We start from the raw sequence: 25,153 nt of genomic DNA on the forward strand, positions 1-25,153 counted from the left end.
ATAATCAAATTGACTAGCTGCCTAGTAGGGTGCTACATTTATACCTGAGAAACTTTAAACAATTTTGTACAACAGCCTGTTTTTTTAACTGCAAAGCAGTTCCTGGGACTGCAAAGCAGTTCCAGTTGAAATAGATGGTTTCCTGTCCCTTATTATGTCCACTTAAAATGCCCTGGGTTATGTCATTGAATGGGTAGAGATAAATACAATTATCCCAGGGAGCAAAACTGTACGTTACCAGATTGTGAGACCGAGGAACTCGTATCAGAGGACGGATTATTGCCCACCTTAGGCAAGTAGTATGTGTAGTCTTCTGTACACCCACACTCACTGTATTTTCTTTGCCCATCCTTAGAGCTTTAATGGTATTCTCCCTGGACCTCTATGTTTTGAAAGGTTTTTCAGTGGTTGTATGTTTTATTTAACTGTAGGATACAGGGTGAACAGGAGCTACCTTTGACCTAACTGAGAAAAATGAAAATCTTCTCAAAATTCTTTACTTAAAGTTGGAGTCAGATACTAAATGTGATTCTAAATTGTTTTCTTAGAGGGAGTAATGTGATTGTATGTGTGTATGGGTGTGTAAATGATTGTATTACATGATTGTTAATTTTTTGTGTCAGGTTGAGTAGACTATGGTGCCCAGTTGTTTAGTCAAACACAAGTCCAGGTGTTGCTTTGAAGGTATTTTTAGATGCGATTAACATTTACAATCAGTGGACTTATTTATTTATTTATTTTACAACCAGTTGACTTTAAATAAAGACAATTACTTTCTATAATATGTATGGGCCTCATCCAATCCAGTGATGACCTTAAGATCAAAGACTTGAGGTTTCCTGAAGAAGGAATTCTACCTCAAAACTGCAAAATAGAAATCTTGCCTAAGTTTTCAGCCTGCTGCCCTGCCCTACAGATTTCAGTCTTGCCAGCCCCTCTCACAGCATGAACCAATTTATTAATCTATCTCTCTATATAAAAGTATATATACTCATAAATATATAAACTCATATATATGAGTATAAACTCAGATATTTAAACTTGTATATTTATAAGTATATAAGTTTATATAGGTATATAAGTAAACTTATATATCAATAAATATGTTTATGTAAGTATATAAATATATATACATGATATATATGTATATATGTGTGTATATATGTGTGTGTATGTATATATATGTGTATATATATATATATCACTTTGTAAAACAACTTGGTAGTTTCTTAAATGCCAAATATGCATCTACCATATGATCCAGCCATTCCACTCTTGATATTTACTCAAGAGAAAGGAGAGAATGTGCATAGAAAGACTTGTACATGAATATTTACAGTAGTTCTACCTGTATTATCCCAAAACTAGAAACAACTTAAATGTCCTTCAACAGGTGAATCAGTAAGCAAACTGTGGTAAAAATCATATAAAAGAATATACTCAGCAATAAAAAATGGAAAGAACTATTGATACATGGTACTAATGGATGAATCTCAAAATAATCATCCTAAGTGAAAGATGTCAGTCAAAAATGAATATATACTATGTGATATCCTTTATATACAAGTCTAGTATATACATGAATTTGTATTTCCTAAACTAGTATATAAAGGATATAATATAATGTGTAGCTTTCAAATGATAACTGTTGGTTTATAAATGTGCTTCTCCATTTTTCTGCTTAACTTTGAGTTGTGTAAGGACAATGAAAAGGAAATTCATATTTCTATTCCCTGTTCCTATTACTTTACCAGATATGTAGTAGACTTTTAGTAAATATTGGCTACATTATTTAATTTCTGAAATATATTCAATAGCATCTTCCAAATTCTTATGGATAAATGTTTTATCTATTGCTTTAAAAAAATAATTCAAACTCTAGTTCATTAATCTGTAACAACTATTCTACCTGTCTCAAATTCAAGGACACAGGACAAATTCTGCTACTAGGAAAGGAGAGGGCCTTATAGGCAAATTGGGAATGGAAGCTGGTCTCTCTGTAACATTTTCTATTCATTTCTCAATTCATTCAAATGTTGAATTAAAAACTTTTGGATTTTCCCTCCCCTCATAGAAACAACCAGATGACAATTTTGGCTGCCTTCGTTAGTGTCCATAGAGACCTTCCAAGATTCCCCAATACCACGCACGCAATCCTCAACTTATGCAATCGGCTGATGCAAATGCCAAGTATTGTTTGTAACCCAGGGGTAGGATTGTGGATGATACAAATCCTTCTGTGGCTTTAGAATGACTGTTGTTTTAAGAAATGGCCTTCTCTGTGACCTGCCTGCTATTTCAAAGAGACAGTATGTCAGTCCCATCAAACAGACTTGGTATTAACATAAAGATGAAACAGCTGAGGCAGTGAGCTCATTACTGGAAACTAGGAATCACTGTGGTGAAGTGTTCCCCGCTCAAGTGAAAAGGGGCCTTTAAAGAAGGACTGCAATTTGCAAATCTTGGTTAAGAATGTGCCCTTGGAGATTCTCTTCTGGAGCTGAATTTAATGAACTGAAAATAGAACCCTAAATAATACTTATTGCCATAGTAAGAATTTTTTTTCCTTACTGTGCACATATCAAGCTCTAAATGCCATCAAATCCACTCATCTCTCAAAATGCCCTGGTTTGCCATTTTTGAACATAATTATACCAGGTTGCTTCCTCTTCCATGCTTTGGTATTTGTGTTGGTGTTTGGAACATTTTAAAATATTTTAAAGTTGATCAAGTTCATGGTAGCAGGACGGAGTTGGGAGCACTGTATTGGTCAAGATCATTTTGTTTTTCTACAGTCGCCTTTCTTTAAGGAAACAAAACCTCAAACACTGGGACTTCTTAATCTTGATGCATATCTTAAAAAAGAAAAGAAGGAAGGATATTGAGCAAGCCATCTTTCTGGAAAACATTCCAACATTCACAGATTCAATTACTAACAACTTATAATCAACTCTGTGCCAGGCACTCAGATACAAGCATGTACAAAGGAGGAATTTTAACCTAGTAAAGAGAGAAGTCGGGTCAACATATAATTACTACAGAATGTTAACAATGCCATAATTATGTAGAAATCCATATGCAGAGGTTCTCAGCTGCTTTATACCTAACACACAAGAAGGATGATTTAATTCTATCAGTAACAGTTGCTCCTGAGGACAAAAATGAGGCGAGATGGGAATAAAAAGAACAGTGTATGCAAACATAGCATGATATACAGGAACAACGAAATCTTACTCATGGCTGGAACACAGAAGTTAGGAACTGAATGAGGGGGTGATACTTGTGTGGAGACCCCGTGGGCTACAAATTCTGAAGCATCTTGTACATCATAGTAAAAAAGTCTGTGCTTGGTAAATGAGAACCACAGAAGGATTTTACATAAAGATGATATGATATTTAGAAATGTATTTAGAAATTTCTATCAGGTGTTAATGTAGAGAATATTTTTAAGATAGATTAAGCCGAGATGTGAATAAAACTGCACTATAGTTTCAAAGGCATGACACTAACATATATATATATATTTTTTTTTTTTTTTGGTACGCGGGCCTTTCACTGCTGTGGCCTCTCCCATTGCGGAGCACAGGCTCCAGACGCGCAGGCTCAGCGGCCATGGCTCACGGGCCCAGCCGCTCCGCAGCATGTGGGATCCTCCCGGACCGGGGCACGAACCCGTGTCCCCTGCATCGGCAGGGGGACTCTCAACCACTGCGCCACCAGGGAAGCCCACTAACATAAATTTGATGCTGCTTTTACTTCCTGAAGACAACAGCCATGAGATCAAACCCAGTTGTGTTCTCAGTTATGACCAAAATCTTGGGCACTGGGCCCTGGTCTCTGTGCTGTCCTTGCTGGCCTGCTGCCTCATCTACTCCCCAACAGGAGTTTATGACTTCCTGACCTTCGGGACAGAAGCTTCTGCTGACATTCTGATGTCCTACCCAGGCAATGATGTGGTTGGTGGTCATCGTCGTTGCCCGGGTCCTCTCCTCTGTCTCCAACGTGACTGTCTACCCCATCGTGCTCTTCCTGGGGAGGCTGGAGATTCAGGATTTCTGGAGGAGGGGCTGCTGCTGGGCATGTGGGCCCCGGGCCCTGGCCGCGTCCTAGGGACCATGGGTCCGATACTGCTAACCGTCCTGTGGGTCACTGTGACGCTCGCCCTGGCCCTGTTGCTGCCCGACCTCGGCGAGATCATCGGCATCGTCGGCGGCGTCATCTCCTTCTTTATCTTCCCAGGTCTGTGCCTCATCTGTGCCATCAGTGTGGAGCCCATAGGACCCCGAGTTAAGTGCTGCTTGGAGGCCTGGGCAGTGGTCTCCGTTCTGGTCGGCACCTTCACATTTGGGTGGAGCACGGTGACTGCTGTCATGGAGCTGCTCTGAGGGGCGGCCAGTGCCTGAGTAGGACGGGGTCTCCATGGCCGCCCTCATCTGGCTGCCTACATCCAGCCGTGAGATCGATGTAATTTCATTATAAAGATGCTGGAGTAACTGAAAGCAACAAACAAACGGCAACAAAACCCCCAAAATCTTCTTTGAAGTTAAGCTAGGGAAATTTGGGGACTTACCTACTAGTTATTTTGATAGAGGAAACCCTGACAATTCTTCTTGTATTTTCCAGAGTACCAAGAAGTAATATTGTAAATTATCCGTCCTCTCTGTGTGTGACAAGGATGGAGAGTTTAATTACTGCCATATTTTTGAGAGGTGCAGAGTGAGGAAACTGTTTCCTCAGAATTTGTTCCCAGGATCTCTCAGAGACAACACATTGCCTCCCAAAAGTGTAGGATGTGAACTCTGTCAAAACGAACCTGTAGGGGATTTCCCTGATTAAGAATCCGCCTGGCAATGCAGGGGACACGGGTTCGAGCCCTGGTCCGGGAAGATCCCACATGCCGCGGGGCAGCTAAGACCGTGATCCACAACTACTGAGCCTGCACTCTAGAGCATGTGAGTCACAACTACTGAGCCCGTGTGCCAGAACTACTGAAGCCCGCCTAGAGCCCATGCTCCGCAATAAGAGAAGCCACCACAGTGAGAAGCCCGCGCACCACAACAAAGGGTAGCCCCCGCTCACTGCAACTAGAAAAAGCCCACGCAGCAACGAAGACCCAACACAGCCAAAAATAAATAAATTAATTAGATTAAAAAAAAAGGAACCTGTAGTGTCCAGCTGTTCCCTATCTGGAAGATGGGATAATAATTCCTACTTTGCAAGACTATTATAAGTATAGAAAATACATTCAAAGTGCACAGAACAATGCCTCTTTTATAGTGGGTCTTATAATTAATTATTTGTATAAATCATTCTTTAAATTCTGTAAATTATTCTTATAAAAAGAGGCTAGGCACCACAGGAACACCTGAGATAAGGACGTACAGAAATCTAAAGAGAAAAAGGGTGTGAGCAAGGAGGATTCAATTATGTTATTCACAATATTTCGTAAAATTTGACAGAACTTCCTGATACTCTGGAACATATGGTTTTTTAAAACGTACAGTAGCAAAAGATGTGAGGGTGGGTGTTGCTGGAGCAGATAAGAGTCTGTGTGGAGAGCTGTGGTGTCCATCAGGATTGTAACCGTCAGGAAAGATTAGCAGGCAACTAAGGGAGATAGCAGGGGTTGAAAGCACCAACAGAGGGAAAATAAATGTCAAGAAACTTAGAAATGGAGGGTAAAATCCAATGTTATCTTATCACTAGAGTTGCTGAAAGACAGCCACAGTGTTCCTATAAAGAAGCTTCTGGAACTGAAGAAATCAGAGGAGGTACGTGAGGAAGCCTGAGAAATCCTGTGCAGTGACAGACATTGAAGAAATCTACTTTAGGAATCCCTTCAGCAGATGAACTAAATGGCAGTCTCTACAAGGTAGACCATATGCTTGCTAGTTGCAGCCAAACAATAAGTCATCCCCAAAACTCCAAGTTTGGCATGAAAAACTTGACGACCATCTGTGCTTTATATTCAGATTGTCTCCCTTTTCGAAGCTCTAAGATTTTCCATACAAAGTCAATCTTTTCCACCACCATTGGGTCAATATCTTTACATAGAGAATATACATCTGCTACTTTTTTTGAAACTCCAAATTTAAATTCAGGGAGAACATTCATTTATTCATTCATTCAACCAATGGGCTAGGCTCTGTGATATTTTCTGGGGCTAACTCAATGAAAGAGACAGTCATGGTGTCTATCCTTACAGGACACTGCATTCTAGTAAAGGAGACTAATGTTAAACAACTAATCACACAATTAATCATATAATGATCAGTGAGGTAAAGTGTGGGGATATTAAGAGAGCGCATACATTGTACTCACTATTGCCATAAGCAATTAAAGACAGGGCCTGCCGTGATTATATTTGCTCTTTTTTTGTTTTGTTTGTTTTTAAGGATCTCCTGGATGGCCTCTTCACAACTGTTTTCAAATATTTATTGATTGAAACTCATTTTAGGTTGGCAGCCAGCCATTGTCCTTCATTAGAACACAGTTCACCTGGAAGCCACAAGTGTTCCTGCTGCTACATAGGAACAAACAGTTCTCAGCTATTGCCACCTCCCCTCCCTGCCCCCATCTTCTGTGCTCCAGATATGCATGTAAGTTTTTGGTGGAATAAGAGAGAATACCTTCCCAACAATTCTGTGACTCACTTCTGCTTGTGCTTTGAATTTTATAAACCCTCCTCTTTCTCTAGAAACTCAAAACCTGTCCAGAAGACAAGGACAGGATAGATGACCCATCAGGCCTCCATTCTTCATCTCTCTGATCTGCATATAGACCCTGTGAAAACACACACACAAATTTTCTCCATCTGCATGTAGATAAAAAAAATATCTTTCATGCATATCAGTTCATATAAATGATTAGATTGTGCATATTTTTGTTTTACTCTTTTCCTTGTAAAAGAGACTCTAGGAAACATCCATAAACATAGACATAAATATAGATCTTTAATATATTTACCTAAAGTCACTGCCAAAAAGGTAAAATACTATGAAGTGGACACATTCTTTCAACTATAAAGAGTATCTGTTTTCTGTTTTAGAAATCTGTGGAAGTATATATCTAATTTAAGAGAATATTTACTAATTCCATTCTAGGAAATGTATTGATTCTGTAGGTCCTTTGATGATTAAAAACTTAATATACCAATGTATAAGGGCAGAGCATCCTGCCTTACTTGAATCCACAGCCGGCCACCATTCTTATATGAATAAAAAATAAAAAGCTGCTTTCTGAAAGCAACATTAGTCATCATAGAATTAGATTATTAAACAAAGTAAAATATGTAAATGTTTTTCTCCATATCACTTATTGCTCTCTGAAATTATATACACATGCACATATATATTATTTATCTATTTACCTATCGTTTATCTATCTGTCATTTATCTATTAACCTATCTCCCTTTAGAGTGTCAGATCCATGAAGTTTCCAGCATCTGCAAGAATTTTGGACAAACAATAAATATAGACTGAGCCCTTTGATCCAAGAACATAGTATATTTCTCCATTTATTGGAGTCTTCTATAATTTTTCTCACCAATATTTTATAGTTTTCATAGTTCAGGTATTACACTTATTTAGTGAAATTTAAATGTAAGTATTCATAATTTTGATGCTATTGTGGTCTTTTTCATTGTAATTTCCAACTATTTTCTGACAGTGTATTGAAAACCAATTTATTTTTGGTACTTAATTCCATTTTCTGCACCGATCTTAATTCCATTTTTTCTGCTTCTTTTGCATATATTTTGTTCTTTTCCTAGCTTCTTACGATGGAAACTTAAATCAATAACTTGATAACTTTAAAGCTATAAAACTCCCCCCAAAAGCACTTTAGTGTTATCCCATAAATTTTATATGTTGCATTTCAATTGTCCTTCAATTCAAAATATTTTTGTTTCTTTCTGTGATTAACATTTGATCCATGGTTTATTTTTAAATGTAGATTGTAAATCCCAGGTATTTGTCCATTTTCCATGTATTTTTGTGTTCATGATTTCTAGTTTACTTTCACTGTAGTCAGAGAACATAATTTATATTTTTTCAATCCTATAGCCTAGGATATGATATACTTTGTTGATTCTACCATGAACAGTCAAAAAATAGTGTGTGTGTATGTGTATATTAAATGTATGTACACCACTATGATTCTTTTTAAGATTTTGATTGTGTTTGTCTAGTGTATATTTTTCAATTCTTTTACTTTTAACCTATATATATTTTCATATTGAAAGTGGCTTTCCTGTTTACAGCATGTAATTGATTCTTGCCTTTTTAATTTAAATTAATAATCTCCTCAGTTTTTTTCACTGATGTGCTTAGAACAGAGGTTGGTAAACATTTCTATAAAAGACCAGATCATAAATATTTTCATATTTCCAGGCCATTACATCTCTGTCATAACTAATCAATTCTGTCAGTGTAATGTAAAAGCAGCCATAATCAATATGCAAGCAAATGGGCATGACTGGATTTGGCCCTTGGACTGTAATTTGCTAAACCTTGGTTTAAATCATTGAGATTTAATGTGATTTTTCATATGGTTGAATTAAAATCTTCCTAGCTGTTTTCTGTTCATTTCATCTGTTCTTTGTTTCTTTCTTTTACTTTTTTCTGCGTCTTTTGGATTGAGTACTCTTTTATTAGTTTATTTTGTATCTATAATTAGCTTATTAGTTAGAACAATTTTAAAATTAATGTGTCCCCTCAATAGATGTTCTTGAGTTTGCAATATATGTATTTAATTAATTGTGGTATATATTCAAATAACGTTATGACACTTTTGCTGTAATCTAAGGACCTCAAACAATATACTCCAATACATTCCTCCTACCCATTGTACTAATTTTGTATTACATTTTACTTTCACATATGCTATAAACAGACAAATGTTGCTATTTTTTAGACAGTCATATTTAAGAGCAATAAAAAGGAGGAAAAATTATTTTTATTCTCTTAATTTATGCCATATCCACCATTCTTCATTTCTTTGTGTAGATGTGCTATTTTTTTTACAACATCTTTATTGGAGTATAATTGCTTTACGATGTTGTGTCAGTCTCTGCTGTATAACAAAGGGAATCAGCTATATGCATACATACATCCCCATATCCATTTGTTACTTGATACATGCTGACTGAAGTAGTGGAGCAAGGGGGAGGCATTCTATGTTTCTTTGATTAAACATCAATTTTAGTTAGGCACTGGCCTTTTGTCTTATTCCTTCATCTGGAACATATTCCTCTGCCATCTCATTTTGTCTAATTTTCTGTGTTTGTGGTCTCCATTCCACAGGCTGCAGGGTTGCAGTTCTTCTTGCTCCTGGTGCCTGGCCCCTGGTGGATGAGCCTGTCTAAGGGGCTTGTGCCAGCTTCCTGGTGGGAGAAACTGGTACCTGCCCACTGGTGGGTGGACCTGGATCTTGTCCTTCTGTTGGGCAGGGCCATATCAAGGGGTGTGTTGAGTGGCAGCTGTGGGGTCAGGAAGACTTTAGGCAACCAGTCTGCTGATGGGTGGAGCTGTGTTCCTGTCCTTTTGGTTGTTTCGCTGAGACATCCCAGCACTGGAGCCTACAGGCCATTGGGTGGGGCCAGGTCTTTGTGTCAAAAAGACAGCCTCCAGGACACCTCATATAAAGAGTTCTCTCCAGTATCTCTGTCACCAGTGTCCTTGTCTCTACAGTGAACCACAGCCACCCCCTGCTTCCCCAGAACACTCCAAGACCAGCAGGTAGGTCTGCCCTAGGCTCCTATGAAGTCGCTACTTTTTCCCTGGGTCCTGGTGCACACAAGACTTTATGTGCCCTCCAAGAGTGGAGTTTCTATTTTCCCCAATCCTGTGGAGTTCTTGAAATCAAGCCCCACTGGCCTTCAAAGCCAAATGCTCTGGGGGCTCCTCCTCCCAATGCCAGACCCCCAGACTGGGGAATCTGACGTGAGGCTCAGAACTCTCACTCCTGTGGGAGAATCTCTGCAATATATCTATTTTCCAGTTTGTGGGTCATCCACTCAGCAGGTATGGGATCTGATTGGATCACATATGTGCCCCTCCTACCATCTCAGTGTGGCTTCTTTGTCTCTGGATGTAGAATATCTTTTTTGGTAGGTTTCAGTCTTTTTCCTTGATGGTTGTTCATCAGTTAGTTGTGATTCTGGTGTTTTTGTGAGAGGAAGTGAGCTCAAGTCTTCTACTCTGCCATCTTGAAAGTAGACTCAGGTACTCACCTTTTGAATGTATTAGTCAGTTTCAGTAAGTAGACAGATGCCTCAGAGTAATATGAAAAGGGAATTTTTCACATAAGGAATGATTAACTATGAACGAGGAATTAAATATTACTGAGAGATAAAGAGATCTCAAGAGAATATCCTTGGGTTGAGGGGAAGTATCCAAGAGTGAAACAAACATTGAAGTATGGGTGCTTTCCAAGGCTGGAATCCAGTCATTGTTGAAGCGTGTATGGCTGCAGCCCACTGAAGAATGGACAAGTCTCTGGAGCTACTCCCAGGCAAACTTTTTTCCACCAGTTGGCACCGGAGTACTTGTGGGATGAGGTTGGTGAGCAAGGAAGTATGAACTGGGAATGGCATGTAGGAAATTCCCCACTAGTGTACCAGAAGACTACATTAGGTGAGCAGGAAGCCACTTTCTAGGGTGCTGAAGAAATTTGCTGTGAATCTGTTTGTGGGGGTACTTCTGAAGTTGCTGGAAAGCTAAATAGGGTGGAAGTTGTATTCAACAGAAAGCCACTGGGAAGCAGCGAACTGAGGAAGAAGAAAGGCATATTAAACACCCCGAGAAGCTGGCCAGGGAGCTTGCAGAATCAGGAAACTGAAGTCTGCAGGACCGTCCATGTAATTCAATGGGAATCTGTCCACATGGGTTTCTGCTAAATTTGCCAGGAAATCTGATGGAGAACCTGTGGAACTTGCCCAGATGTTGCTCTTGGGTAGAGCCATTGGACTTGCCTCAGGGAAGTCAGGTGAGGCATCTGTGGAACTTTCTATTGTGTAAAACAGGAGGAAGTCTGCTGGGGCTTCAGGTCTTGCTGGGAAGCTGCCTGTAAGTGGTGTTGCTGACCCACCCAGAAAACCAACTAGGCTGTAAAACCCAACTGTGAGAGTGCTGCTGAAATTCACGAGGGTCCACTCTCCCTGCTGTCAGTCATACTAACCCAACTTCCCAGCAGCAGAAAGAATAAAACACTTTTGAACCAGGATGAAAAGCCTCATTCTCTAAGACTGTCCCTCCAGTGCCCTCTGCTGTCAAACTTCTCTTTTTTCCAGTGTTCCAGTGTCACAAACAGGGCGATTTGGTGCATTTGGAGCTGAGAGGTAAGAAATTAATAAATGGTCCATTCTATCTCTTGGGCTCAATCCCAAAAGCAGGATTAAATCAATCCCAAATCTCATCTTTGTGAATCTATCTTCTGGGACCACTTACAGTACCAATTCTGTATCATTTAAGGCCCAGTCAGGAAATGGAAACCACATAATAATATGAAAGAATTATGAAATATTTTCAAGGAGTTGACTATTAAAAGGGAATAAAAGAAAACTCTAAAGAATCATCTACTGCTGAGAGAGAATACCCCAGGAAGACATAGGCGTTGAAGGGGATAATCCTCTCCAAGCCTAGGATTCAGATTTTGCTGGAGTGTATGGACTTACAGAATATACATTTGTTGAGATGGCCTTGGTCGGAGCTAATCTGCAGTCAGTGGACTGAAGCAGGTGCGTTGAAAACTACAAACCAGGGCTGACAAGATAAATATCTACCCCTGGAAGACTGGTGATTTGAGGATGGTAGACAGAGAAGAACTGTGGGCCAGGAGTGTCAGGGAGTGATTTTTTTTTTTTTTCCAAGAAGCATATAACAGGCTGAGGTGGGTGGGCAAGAAATTCACCAGGAAGCTGTCAAGCTGTCAGCTGGGTGTGTTGAAGAACTTGCAGGGAATTTGGCTCGGCACCAGCTGGGCTCACCAGAAAGTCACTGGGAAGATGCCAGCAGAGGGGAGGGTGCTGTAAAACTTTCTAGGAAGCTGCCTAGGGCTCCCACAGAAGGATCAAAAAAGGTACCTGTGGGGGCATTGTTACACAGGAAGCTCTCAATGAAGACACCTGCAGAATGTCACCAACACTCACTGGGGTGAGCTCTATCAAGGGTCTGCACACCAACCTCCACCACTGAAACCAAAGGAAGCAAAGCCTGCCAGGACAAGGAAGAGAGCCCCTTCCTTCTCCAGTGTTCTTTCAGGGAAAAAATAATGTTCTTGTATCACACAGGACAAGGAAGGAGGGATTCAGAGTTGAGAAGCACTGAATGGATGATTGGAGTTCTAGGTCTCCACAGGAGGTCTTCTCAGGGACCCTTTCCATTAATGATCTGGGCTCTGGATATGACCCTGCCCCAACTCTGCACATAGGTTTACTGTTCCCATCCTTCAGCTGCAATGTGTCTTCATCCTTGTACTGAGGGTGAGGAAATTAGCTGCTTTTCCTCCACCTGCTGCCGGATGATACAGGAGATGCAAGGGCTTCTCCCTTCCTGCAGCAGCTCTGTTCTCCTCCATCAGGTCTGTCTCAAAGGGAGGTTTCCTCAGTTCTCTAGCCTTGCTCCAATTTTTCTTGGGGACCCTCAGTGAGGTCCTTGAAAAAGAGCCTTCGAGTGGGCAGAAATCCCCCTCGTGTTTGTGCAGCTCAGGATGTCCTTGCTCTCATACTAGTCCACAAGCAGCCACAAGAATTCTGTTAAAGATTTTAGCTCAGTTCTTCCCACAGTCTGTGACATCATCCAGAAATCCAACAGCATCTGCTCCAGATGAGCAAGTCCTCTTGTGCAATCGCTCCTTAGTGATGTCTACCTTCCCTTCAACTTGAAGTTAGTTGGTTTCAATGTGGCCTCAGCTCTCAGATGAATTCAAGAAAAGTTGTGATTTTACAGATTATCCGGTATATGTTGTTAAATTGGAAGCAGTGCTCCTTCTAGCTTTTTTTACATCATAAGGGCAAGTAATCTTCCCATAAATGTGTATTTGTAGACAAGTGAAAGAATAAGCATTAGTAATGCTTAAAAAAAAAGTAAAACAGTTCTGATTCCCCAAACTGGGAGTTTTTTGGGTCACCATGATTTCCCTCTGGGCACATGCTAGTTCTTCAATATCCCAGTTAAAATGTGCTCTAAGTTTAATACAGTGTGTGTTTAATACAGACAGGTTTGACTAAACCAGAACCATGAGAACCTTATTTAAATTTCCTTTTTAGAACATCTTGTTTAAATTGGACACCTATATTCTGACAACATATTTAATTTTGCATTCATTCATTTACTATTAATTCATTTATTTATGTATTCATGCATTTATTCATGATCCACATATTTATACACATGTATTTATACTCTACAAGAACAGTATTAAATATTAGAGAAATAAAAATAAACAAAATGTATATAAGAAAAGCATATAAAATACCTAGTCCACATCACAACTTAGAGACCTGAATGGGCTTAAAATAATTGTGTCATGTGATCTTTTTTTTTAATCTTTGTTCTCAAGTTATCTCCCGCTCAGTGCTAGGTACTTTATATTCTCTATTCATCAAAAACTTGGCAGGCAGTTTGTATTCTAAAAATATAATAAACCTTGCTTTTCTTTTTAAAAGATCCAATATGGTTCAAATTATTCTATAATTTAGCACTATAATAAATGGATGACCATAAATGTTTGCTCTCCGTTGCATTAAATATAGTCAGATCTTCCAACATCCTTCACCTTAAATAATGTCCTCTAACTGGTCATCATCATCCATTGTTGACTCTCCAACCAATTTATTTCATTGTGTTCTACCTGATAATTCTATAAAGGAGATGTGAACTTCGACCTCTCCAAAGTTTCTCATAATAATTAGAATAAAGTCCAAAGTCTTGAACTAGTTCTAAAATTCCCTAAATGATCTGGCTTTTACATTCCACACTTATTCCGCACTTATTCTTCACAAGCACTGACACTCTTTTTTTTTCTTTTTTGAAAATGATATTATCCTCCTCACCTGAGGATCTACATGAAAGCTGCTCTTTCTGGCAACATGCTGTCTCCCAGCCAATAATTGATATTTTCTCCAGCCTTTCCCTAGTTATCTTTTTCTTCTCAGACTAAATATCCTGCTCCACCAAAAAGAAAAAAAAAAGGGAGACAGAGAGAGAGAGAAAGAAATCCTGTTCATTTCCCCTGGTACTATGTTACCTGAATACTATATAATCATTCGGAACCTTCTTCATACTGGTAAGTATTTGCGTGTCACTGTCATCCATATTAGATTCTAAGCAGAATAAGGGCAGAGATGGTGTCTATCTTTAATACTGCAAAATCTCAAATTCCTAACAGAGAATCTGGTTATGTGGAGGGTAATCAAAATTGAAAAATACATTATAATGTTTAAAATAATGAAACCAGTTCTTATCCAAATATATTTTGCCCCTCCCTTCCCTAATTGACCAGGTTTTTTTAAATCTATTTTTGACACTTCAGGTGGTTTTTTTTAACCCTTGTTTTCTCCTATTATTTCTTTGCAGTGTGACTTAGTATGTGACTCTCAGTTGCTTAAATTATTGTCTCAGATCATTTTCATGCCAGCAGTTATGTTTGGTCATTCGTAATGGACTATTTTCCTGGCAGATGAGTCTCACTTCAGAATATAAAAAATAGGGGAAAATGGATATTTTCTAAATAAAAAATACCTATGTTAGGAGCCATCTGAATACAAGAAAGCACAAAGGAAACTTACTGAGAAACTAGAATATTTTTATATCTGCTAATAGGTAAAAATACATCAAGCCATTAATGGAGGTATAGACAAAGAAAATTGTTTTTCATAGGAAGAAGCAACAGATAGACTTCCAGTTTCCTGGACCGTGATAAATAAATTTCTGTTGTTTATAAGCTGCCCAGTGTGTGGTATTTTGTTTTAGAAGCCTGAAGGACACAGACCACAGGTACCAGAGAAGCACATGGCGAAGGGTGTTCCACAAGCTGCACGTTCTGAGAAGTCTTCCAAGTTGAACAACAACAGGAATTGTTATTGTAGCCATGTCTCTTTTGAATTCACTTTATTAACTCCACTGTGTCTCCTCCTAGATTTGACCAGAAGGCTCTTATCCAATGTTGTACTTTGCTCTTTGAAATGTTGGGGAGCTACAGTGCCCCAGTCATTCCCAGTTCACTGCTCATTAAGATTTCTTATGCCAATGTTTTGATAACTGTTTCCAAGAATTCAGTTAGAATCCGTAAATTTTGCTTATTTATGTACAACACGATTCCACAACTAGATGTGGGTCCATGTTTCCATCCTTCTATGTGATCAGTTATTGAAACTCTTCACTTCCATTTATGTTCTAGAATGGACTCCAAACAATCCTTGATGGCAATGCCAATCATGATGGCATTGTCATTAACCGTGGTGACAGCCAGGTGTTACTGACTAGACAGCGTGTTCTCCGAGACGCACATGTTACGTTTGTTTCTCTCTATGTCATATTTCGTCTATTTTCTTTTATAATGGTAAGTGATATTTGACTCTTTATTTTAATTTCCCTTTTGGGACCTGGACATAAAAAGATATCTACCTTGTAAATTTTATCTTTCATCTTCTTTTATATACCTTAATATGAAAAAATAAAACAAAATTCAAAGAGAAATTTCTTTAGTGTTACTGAATACTTTATTTTAAAAATCGGGTAATTGATTCACTCTATTTAAAATGAAATTAATCTTCCACTGTTATCTGGAAAGAAATGGAAATAGTCAAACTGCAGAAATACAAGATATTTTCTAAAAAGGTACATTTTTCACTTGTAATTTTTCTGTTCAAAGTGTTTGATTTAAAAGCCTAACCCTTCTGGCAAAGGGATCCTACCACAAACATGTAGTCTCTTGAGCTGAAGACTTTCTTCCCTCACTAGAAGCATTAGGTGGCATTACTGGAGATGTGCCTTCATCCCCCTTAGGTGGCAGCAGCATGGATCAGCAAGGAGTGACAGTAGCAAGAGAAACCAAGTTGGCCAGAATAGCACTGCAAGAGCTCTAAAAGCAAATCACTTTTGGAACCTCAGGCCACAAAAATAGAATAGGGCCTGGGTTGTAAGCTTAAACAGGGTGACAGCCTGCTAAAATGTGATAGATTATTTAAATAAGACCCAGAGTCTCTCACATAAAATTCAAATTGTCCTCATGAACCATTGGTGGATTCACGGACAACTGCAATTTAAAAACCTAACAAACTGTTTTTCAAACCTCTTCTCACAGTTCGCACCTTGGTTTTAATGATATGTGCCAGTAATGCATTCTCACTTGAGAGTGTCAAACTGTGATACCTCTGCAGGATATGCTTTACGTTCTTTCACAACCGAAAAGGGTTTACTTCCTTCAGAGAAATTTTTGGTAGTTTAGGAAGACTGAGAAAACTTGGAGGCTATAGAACAAGAGGAAGGGTGAAAACGACTCCACAGAAAAGAATGGTAATAACCACTGGCAATAGTCTTTGCTTTTAATCATTGTCTCATGTACTGATGAATAAATGTACTTCTGCTTCTTTTTCTTCAGAGGTTTTGACTTTCACAAAGAAAGAAGAACTTGCCATGTGCAGATGTGGTTCCAAAGTATTGGAGATCATTGCGAATCCCACTAGGCTCGGGATGGTTTGTTACATCAGCTTTCTACAGTTTGTCTTCTATGTAAAGTACCTAAACGTTACAGAATATTCTTGTATTATGCCAGCACTATGCCTCGTGCTAGTTTCACTAGACTTCTCATTTTATCGGGGTGACAAAACAGATGTCTCTGGAAATATCAGAACACAAAATAAAGCTGAAAAAAATCAAGAGCTAGGGCTTCTCTGGTGGTGCAGTGGTTGAGAGTCCGCCTGCCGATGCAGGGGACACGGGTTCGTGCCCCGGTCCGGGAAGATCCCACATGCCGCGGAGCGGCTGGGCCCGTGAGCCATGGCCACTGAGCCTGCGCGACCGGACCCTGTGCTCCGCAACGGGAGAGGCCACAACAGTGAGAGGCCCATGTACCGCAAAAAAAAAAAAAAAAAAAAAAAAAAAAAAAAAAATCAAGAGCTAAAGAATAGGAGAAATTGTTTTATAGAACTATGAGAAAATTAATGTCATATGAATTTCCATAGGTCAGAGACCATCATGGAATAATTTGATAGGCTTAGACCAATTAAGAAGACAGATACAATTATATTAACAAATGATATTTGGAAAAGGTTAAGAGTACAGTGTTTTATATTACATAAAACCATTCTCATATTACTCCCAAGATAATCATTAACTTATCATTGTGTGACATTAAGCAGAGCTCTGTTATTTTAAAATTTATTTTTCTTTAAAATTGATGTAATAGTACTGACTCTATAGAGCTGTTCCACAAAATTAATTCAATGTCCGCAAATAATGCCTACAATTAGCCAGGCACTATTCTAGGCCTTGTGGGTCTAGCTGATAATAAAATAGTTGAGGTCCTAGCTCTTACACAGCTCAGATTCTAGTAGCAGTGGTAGATAAGCAGATACATAAACATAATGTGTTGTGTTAATACAGTTTTGATAAATATAAGTTGCAATAAGGAGATGGAGAGCATTAAGGGACAATGGGACTGAGATTTAGAATGCCTCTTGACAAAGTAACATTTGAACAGAGACCTGAATGAATGGGAGTAGGTAGTTACATCTATATCTGGTTAGACATTTTTTTCTGGAACCAAACTTCTTGCTTTTGAATCCTGGCTCTGCCACTTACTAGTTGGACAACTTTGGAAAGTTTAACTAATAGCTCATGCTACATCTTCCATCTCTATAAAAAGGTAATGATAATAGTACACACCTACTAAAGCATGAAACTTATGACATTAACTTTTAATGTTAAATATTATTATTATCTTTAATGTTATCAACATTAGGGAAAGAATATTGCAGATAGAATGAGGATTAAATGAAAAAAGCTTGATTTGGGAGTTTCTTGACATGTTGAAAGAATTGGAATATAATCAAGTGTGATTGGAGTAAACTGCAATTTTCCAGTGGGAAGTGGTATGAGATGAGAACAAAAAGCAAGCTTGGGTTAAGTGGGGGTATGTCTTGGAAAAATATTATAGAATATTATAATATAATATAATATAATATATTTTGCAATAGGAATGATGGAGAGTTATTATGTAATTTTATTAGAGATGTAACACTTTATTATATATTTTATTGAGATAAAACTAGCATACAGTAAAATGTATGTATACTAAGTGAACACATTGACAAGTTTTGATAAATGTATACAACATGTGACCAACATACTAACCAAGATATTGAACACTTTCCTGACTGCAGAAAATACCTTCATTCCTCTTCCAATCAAACATCACCTCCAAGTCCCAACCATTCTGAAGCTTTTCTTCTTACCTAGATTAAGAAATGTCTAATAGACCACTCATATATTTCATCCATAAGGACAAAATATTCAATTCGGCACTGCCAAAGGTCTTACATGGGCCAAGACATTCTCAGTGTGTCCCTGCTTCCTTTCACGGTAAATTTGCCAAGCTAGTGATTGGTGATTAAGTGCTGACACTTGGCTTCTGCTCTTCTAGGATCCTATCATCCTATTAAAGTCAGGGACTCCAACACCACAGCCACATCCCCTATAGTCATAACTGCCCCGAAAAGGAGAACAGCCAAAAATTTAAAGGATGTATGTTGCTCCATCACAAGTGTATTTTTCAGTGTGTTAGTGAAGGTAATATCTCACAAATCTTCTTATGAAATGTAATTGTGGTGGGTAAGTGTGCAATACATAGATAATAAATCCAGGCATGCATCCTATCCCATATCCTCTGGATCCCCTTCTTTACATCACGCCAGGGAAGCTCTGGCATCTCAACCTCAACAAGTTAAGTTTTATCTAACTATCAGTTAATCAAACAATTAAAATTTAGAGCTACCTCCAGCTGAAGAGCCAAATCATAAAATATGGAATCTCTGTTAAGTACATGCACGTAGTTGAATTGGGTCCAACTGTGTGTAATATTTCACCTTCATTTGTCTTTCAGCCTTGGAATCCACCCCACATATATTCTCCTGCAGATATGTATTAGCAAAATCCTGCAACTCTTTTGGTGAGTAAGTTATCTTCTGGGTTGTAGTGTGTACCCATACTCTTGAAGCATACTGAGTTTTGATTCTACTTATGGGTGTAGTGGAAAAAGGGATAGTTCTGATCTGTCTTGAGGAAAATGTGCATTCCCCTTCCTATGGTATATACCTTAGTAACATTTTCACAGGGTTTTAAGACAATTGAAGGCTAGTTTCCTCAGATGCCAAGTACAAGCTTCCACTGGCAGAAGACGCTAGTACTGACTTAAAGGTTGGAGATTATCAGTTTCCTGTGGATCCACCAGATGTCCCCATTCCAAGTGTCAGCATCCCATTCTGCCCCAATGTCCTTATTTTTCATGGGAATCTTGATAAGACTATCAATTCAACTAAGATGTAATTCAGCTACTTACACAATTAAATTGTGTGTTTCTTTTTACACAGTATCAATTCTGTGTCTGTAGACAATAACAGATTCTTTAAGGGGTATCACTGAGGATTTCTGATTCAAAAACTGACTTGTGCTGAGAGTTAATGGACCTGAACTTTCATTTTCACCATAAATACTGTAGTTCATTCTCCAGATTTCACTTCATACCAAAACCTTTGTAGTCTTCATCATTGCCATAACAATCAAGTCAAGTTCAACTTACCAGGAAACCCATTAGAGAACATGTAGAGCTCATCATAAATTTGCCTGGCAGGGTGCTGCTGAGTTCCCCAAGAAACTAGCAGTGTTGACCATGGAATTTACTGGAAATCCACTCACGGAGAGTGTCACTGAATATACCTTCAATAATCTCACTGGGTTGGCAGTGACTTCCCAGCATAACCACCCACAGGAGATGCAACTAACTCAAGAGAAAAGCCAGCTGCAGAAACTATGGAACTTCCTGCCAAGCTCCCTGGGTGATGGCTGCTAAAACTCACTGAGGGTGAACTTCACTGGGTGTCACAGAAACCATCCACTGTCAGAGGTTTATGAAGAAAGGAAAGCACACCAGAACCAGAGAGAGAAGCCCCTTCCTCCTCCTGTGTCCCTTCCACACACTTTACTAACAAAACTTCACATCACATAGGCTGAAAAGGAAGAAATGCTCCAGGCATCCTATCCACTGTACAATGAGGGGTACATTTGTAGCTGAGAAGAAATAACATGATCACTGGCACAGAATTCTGGGTTGTCTTTTTCTCTCTCTCAAATTCAAAAAATGTTCTTTTAACCCTCTTTTGTCTTCCCTCCTGTCTGATGAGAAGCCAATTGTAATAAATTTGTTATTGCGTCATTTTTGTCTTGCTGTTTTCAACATTTACTGTCTGCCATTGATTTTCAAGAGTTTGGTAGTGAGGTGTCTTACTTTGGGCTTCTTCATGTTTATTCTGCTCAGTTTTGGATGAGTAGATTCTATTTGCAAAAATGTCTGCCTTTTCATCCATTCGGGTTATTTAGCCATTGTTTATGTAGATATTTTTCCCGCTCTATTCCCTACTCTTCTTTAGTGCTTCTAATTACATGTATGTTGGACTCATTAAATTTATCTAAGAGGTGAAAGTTTCACTTTTTTCCCCAATCGTTTTAACTCTGTTCTTCACACTGGACTATTTCCATCAATTTATCTTCAAATTCACTTACTCTTTCCTTAATTCTATCGAATAAATTATTTATTTCAGATATTATATTTTTCAATTTTTAAATATTCATTTTGACTTTCTAAAATTATGACTACTTTTCTACCTAATTTTCCAGATGTTTCATTCATTGGAGTATATAGCTATTTATTTTACTTCATTGAAGACAGTCATAATAGCTCTTTCAAAATTCTTGTATAATAATTCCAAAATTTATGTCATAGCAGGATCAGTCTCAGTACATTTTCTTATCCTTTGTGAATGTTTTCCTTTTTTTTTTTTTTTTTTTGATTCTTTACATTTGAGGTGACATTGGATTGTATCCTTGATAGTATGGATATTAAGTTGTGGAGATTCAAATTTTCTTTTTTTCTGGTGAGTATTTTTGTTTGTTTTAGCCAAAAAGTATTATTATAACACTGTGACTATTTTTTTTTTTACTGGGATTTAGCTCTAGTATCAGTTCAAAACTTTTTGTTTAGCTGAGCTACCTTTGTTCATTTCTATACATATGTGACTTAAGACTAATTTATATATTATACATCATATTATACAATAGGTATATATATAAAATTCCTCTGATCACTTCTGCAAACTACCAACATACAACTAAAATCCAGAAGACAATTTAGAGATACTGTGAGAAGAAGACTAGCATTTCACTCTGTAGTCTTTTAGATCACTCAGAGATTTTTCCATGTGCATGTAAATGATTTCTAAAATGAAAAAATATATTCAAAATCATCAAAGATAGAGAGCCCAGACATTAACGATAACTGTAATATACTTAAAATATAACTACACTACTTAGTATTATAGTTCATTACAATGTTACATAGTTTAGGGGAACTCATATAGACTTGCCAAAAAAAAAAAATCACAGTAAAAATGTAATTACCTAATAAATTAACCAGGAGAGATATTTAGGAAGAAAGGCATTAAAGGGCCACATTCAAGGGAGGGTAACCAGAACTATTTCCATTTGTAACATCTCTATCAATAATCTTCATCTGATAATTAGCATTCACCATGTAAGAAGGAATTTTTGTGGAATAAATGGTGATTTGTGGAATGATTTCAAAGGATGGATATTAGCGAAATAAGTAAGAATTGACTGTAGTAGTTTTGTGACATTTCTCATCCTTGCATGAATAGGTTATGAGAATCTAGAGAGGCCTTCATTCTTTATCCTTAGGGAAGATTCTTTAAACTAAATCCTTAACTGTCTGGTGGTCAGCTATAAATTCTGGATATGATCTGCTAAAGTGTGGCTAAGCCCTATATCTTCAATCTTGGCATCTTCCTCTAAAGCTTACATGCAAGGTAGTAGTCAGAGCACCTAAAAGGGCTGGGACTTCCCTGAGCCTAGAGAGCTGGTTGTAAAAATCATTTCTATTATATACACTTGAATATTTATGTAGAATGTAAAAAAATATAAATATTTGGTCTGCTTTTTTTTTTTCTTTTTTTTCCCATTACAAATTGGACATGAGGTTGTGAAGCAGCAAACCTTAACCTTGCCAAACTTCACATTTTTACATTTTTATACCCAAAGAACCTTGGTAGCTGTGTTTGGCCAAATTGACTTGTGCTGTTTTTCAAAACCACATTTATATTTTCTAGAAAAGAATTAGAATGAAATGAAAATATCTAATATTGACCAAAGGCCTAAATTATGGCAGATTCTGATCTGCTATCTTTTTTGTTTTAACTTATTCTTATACGAACATAAAGGTGATTCTTCCCATTTTACAAGTGAGAAAGCTTAAGTCCAGACATCTGTCTAGTAAATCCTATGACTCACAAATTGGATACTTTTAGTTTTAACTTGACAGGGCACAGGGATTCTAAATGCTATAGCTTGATACAATCCCTCAAAAAGAGGCATTTAACTTTCCCTTTCTTTTGAAGAACCTCCATTCAAACATGAAGAACACATTTGAGTATTGATATGAAATCAACAACAATTAATATTCTATTAAGTAGACATTCATCTGCTTATTACAGATGTTTGGCACTTTTCTTCTGTTATGACCTGATATTTGATCTATAAAATGTGTGTGAAGATTTGTTTCTTCTTCAACTTTTACCTGGAAAGGAATTAAAGGTGACTAAAGGCCCTTTGAAAGGTTTTAAAATAAGTGTGGTTTTTTCGGGGGTGGAGAGTTTGTTGTTGTTGTTTCTGTCAATCACCTCTCTGAAATTTCAAGAACATGAGGTTTCTTGAAGTTTCACATTATTTATTTATTTATTTTGTTTATTATCTTCCACTGAAGGCACAGAGTATCCATTTCATCCACTCTGCGAAGTCTGTAAATGTTTTTCACTCAACTTTCTACCTTCTGGAGAATCTCGGTCCTGGTTTTGTTTTGCTTTGTTTGCTTCTTCTGAGACCCCAAATTAGCCTCTATACAATTAAAGGATAACTAGACAAGTATTCAGATTTCTTTCAACTTTAAGATCTTCTTATTGCTAGGAACCCAAATTCCCCATTTCTCACTGTTCTTTTGCCTCCCTTCTATCCCATTGACCTTGTAAAAGAGAATGTCAAAATTATAAAGAAATAATAAGTTTCTCAGTAAATATAGATCAAAGCAAATTTCCAACTGATAAAATAGCCCTGTGACCCTGGGAAATGGATCATTTCAACGTCATGAGCCTCTGTGGCCCCATCTACAACCTGGAGATCACCTATGCAAACTATTTTAACCATCATTGAGGGGAGAAAACTCATTGGCCAAATCTTACATAGAGGATGAATTAAATGTGTTGTTTTTAAGATATCATCTGCAGGGCTTCCCTGGTGGTGCAGTGGTTGAGAGTCCACCTGCCGATGCAGGGGACACAGGTTCGTGCCCCGGACCGGGAAGATCCCACATGCCACGGAGCGGCTGAGCCCGTGAGCCATGGCCGCTGAGCCTGCACGTCTGGAGCCTGTGCTCCGCAACGGGAGAGGCCACAACATTGAGAGGCCTGCGTACCGCCAAAAAAAAAAAAAAGATATCATCTGCAATAGGCACTCATTTCTAACCTTTCTTTTCTCCCATTTCAGAAGCAAATTCTATAGGAGTCCTCATATCAAACAGCAACAAAGGAATAGCTTCTCTGATACCACAGAGTCAAAAGACCTTCGGTGAGAAATAGAAGCACTCTCTGCTTATGTATATGGTTGAGATTTTCCTATAATTAAAAAAAATTAGTTGTCTATTTTATATATAGTAGTGTGTATCGCACAGGGAACTCTACTCAATACTCTGTAATGACCTACATGGGAAAAGAATCTAAAAAAGAGTGGATATATGTATATGTATAACTGATTCACTTTGCTGTACACCTGAAACTAGCACAACATTGTAAATCAGCTATACCCTAATAAAAGTTTTTTAAAAAGTTAAAAATTAAAATAAAAAAAATTAAATTATGGATTTCCCATAACAACCTCTTATTTTTTCCCATTCTTCAGGTTAAATATAGAAAAATGTCATTTTACCTATCCTTGCTTTAAGACATGTCCTAATCAGGCTCCCTTATTTCTCCAAAAATGTACACATTTTGGGGAAAATGTATGAAAATAGTATGGCAGGTAAAAGCCAAGGTCTAATCTTGCCTGTGGTTTATTAACATTAGAAGCATTCTACACTTGGCCATAGAAAACTGTTTATTTAGATTTCCTATGTTTTAGAATGTACCAGAAAATTTTTAATATTTTACCCACAGATACACTTCTCTTGGGTGTCTTAAGAGTTAGTGGGCCTGCTTGAAAGAAAAATATTGAGACCCATGTTTTCTATATTTCAGTAATTTTTAAATAATAAATGCCATGTGACAGAAGGAGGCATTGACAATATAAAACATGATTTTTTAAATCTAGTCATTAGCTGTACTTAGTTATTTCATGATAATGAAACCCTGAAGCTACCTGAGTAAATAAAATACCATGTAAAAATGTGTGTACATTGTTTTCATATTTTTTCACCCAAGTTCTATTTACTGATGTTTGTGTTATTACGACTATGTATTTTTGAATATGTGACTATTCTACTATTTATCATATGTGTCTTAGTAAAGATACTTTTTGAAGTTTACCAATGCATTCAAATATATATGTGTGCGTATCATTTCATTTTTTAACATTTGGTTATGGCACAGTAAGTTGTTATATAACTCACTAATGCGTTGCCACTCACAATTTGAAATAAACTATTGTAAAGGATAAGACTATATGCATTAGAGTCAGATATATCCGTGTTTAAATAACAGCTGACCTATTAGATATGTGATATCCAAATTCACTTTGTGGAAATGTTTGGTTTCTTTGTCCTTTTGACATTTTCCCATTATTTTTTGAGCATTCTCTTACTTCCTGTCAAAAGAGA

This window comes from Neophocaena asiaeorientalis, unplaced genomic scaffold (genome assembly GCF_003031525.2).
Source record: "Neophocaena asiaeorientalis asiaeorientalis breed wild unplaced genomic scaffold, Neophocaena_asiaeorientalis_V1.1 scaffold177, whole genome shotgun sequence".
Lineage (NCBI taxonomy): Eukaryota > Metazoa > Chordata > Mammalia > Artiodactyla > Phocoenidae > Neophocaena > Neophocaena asiaeorientalis.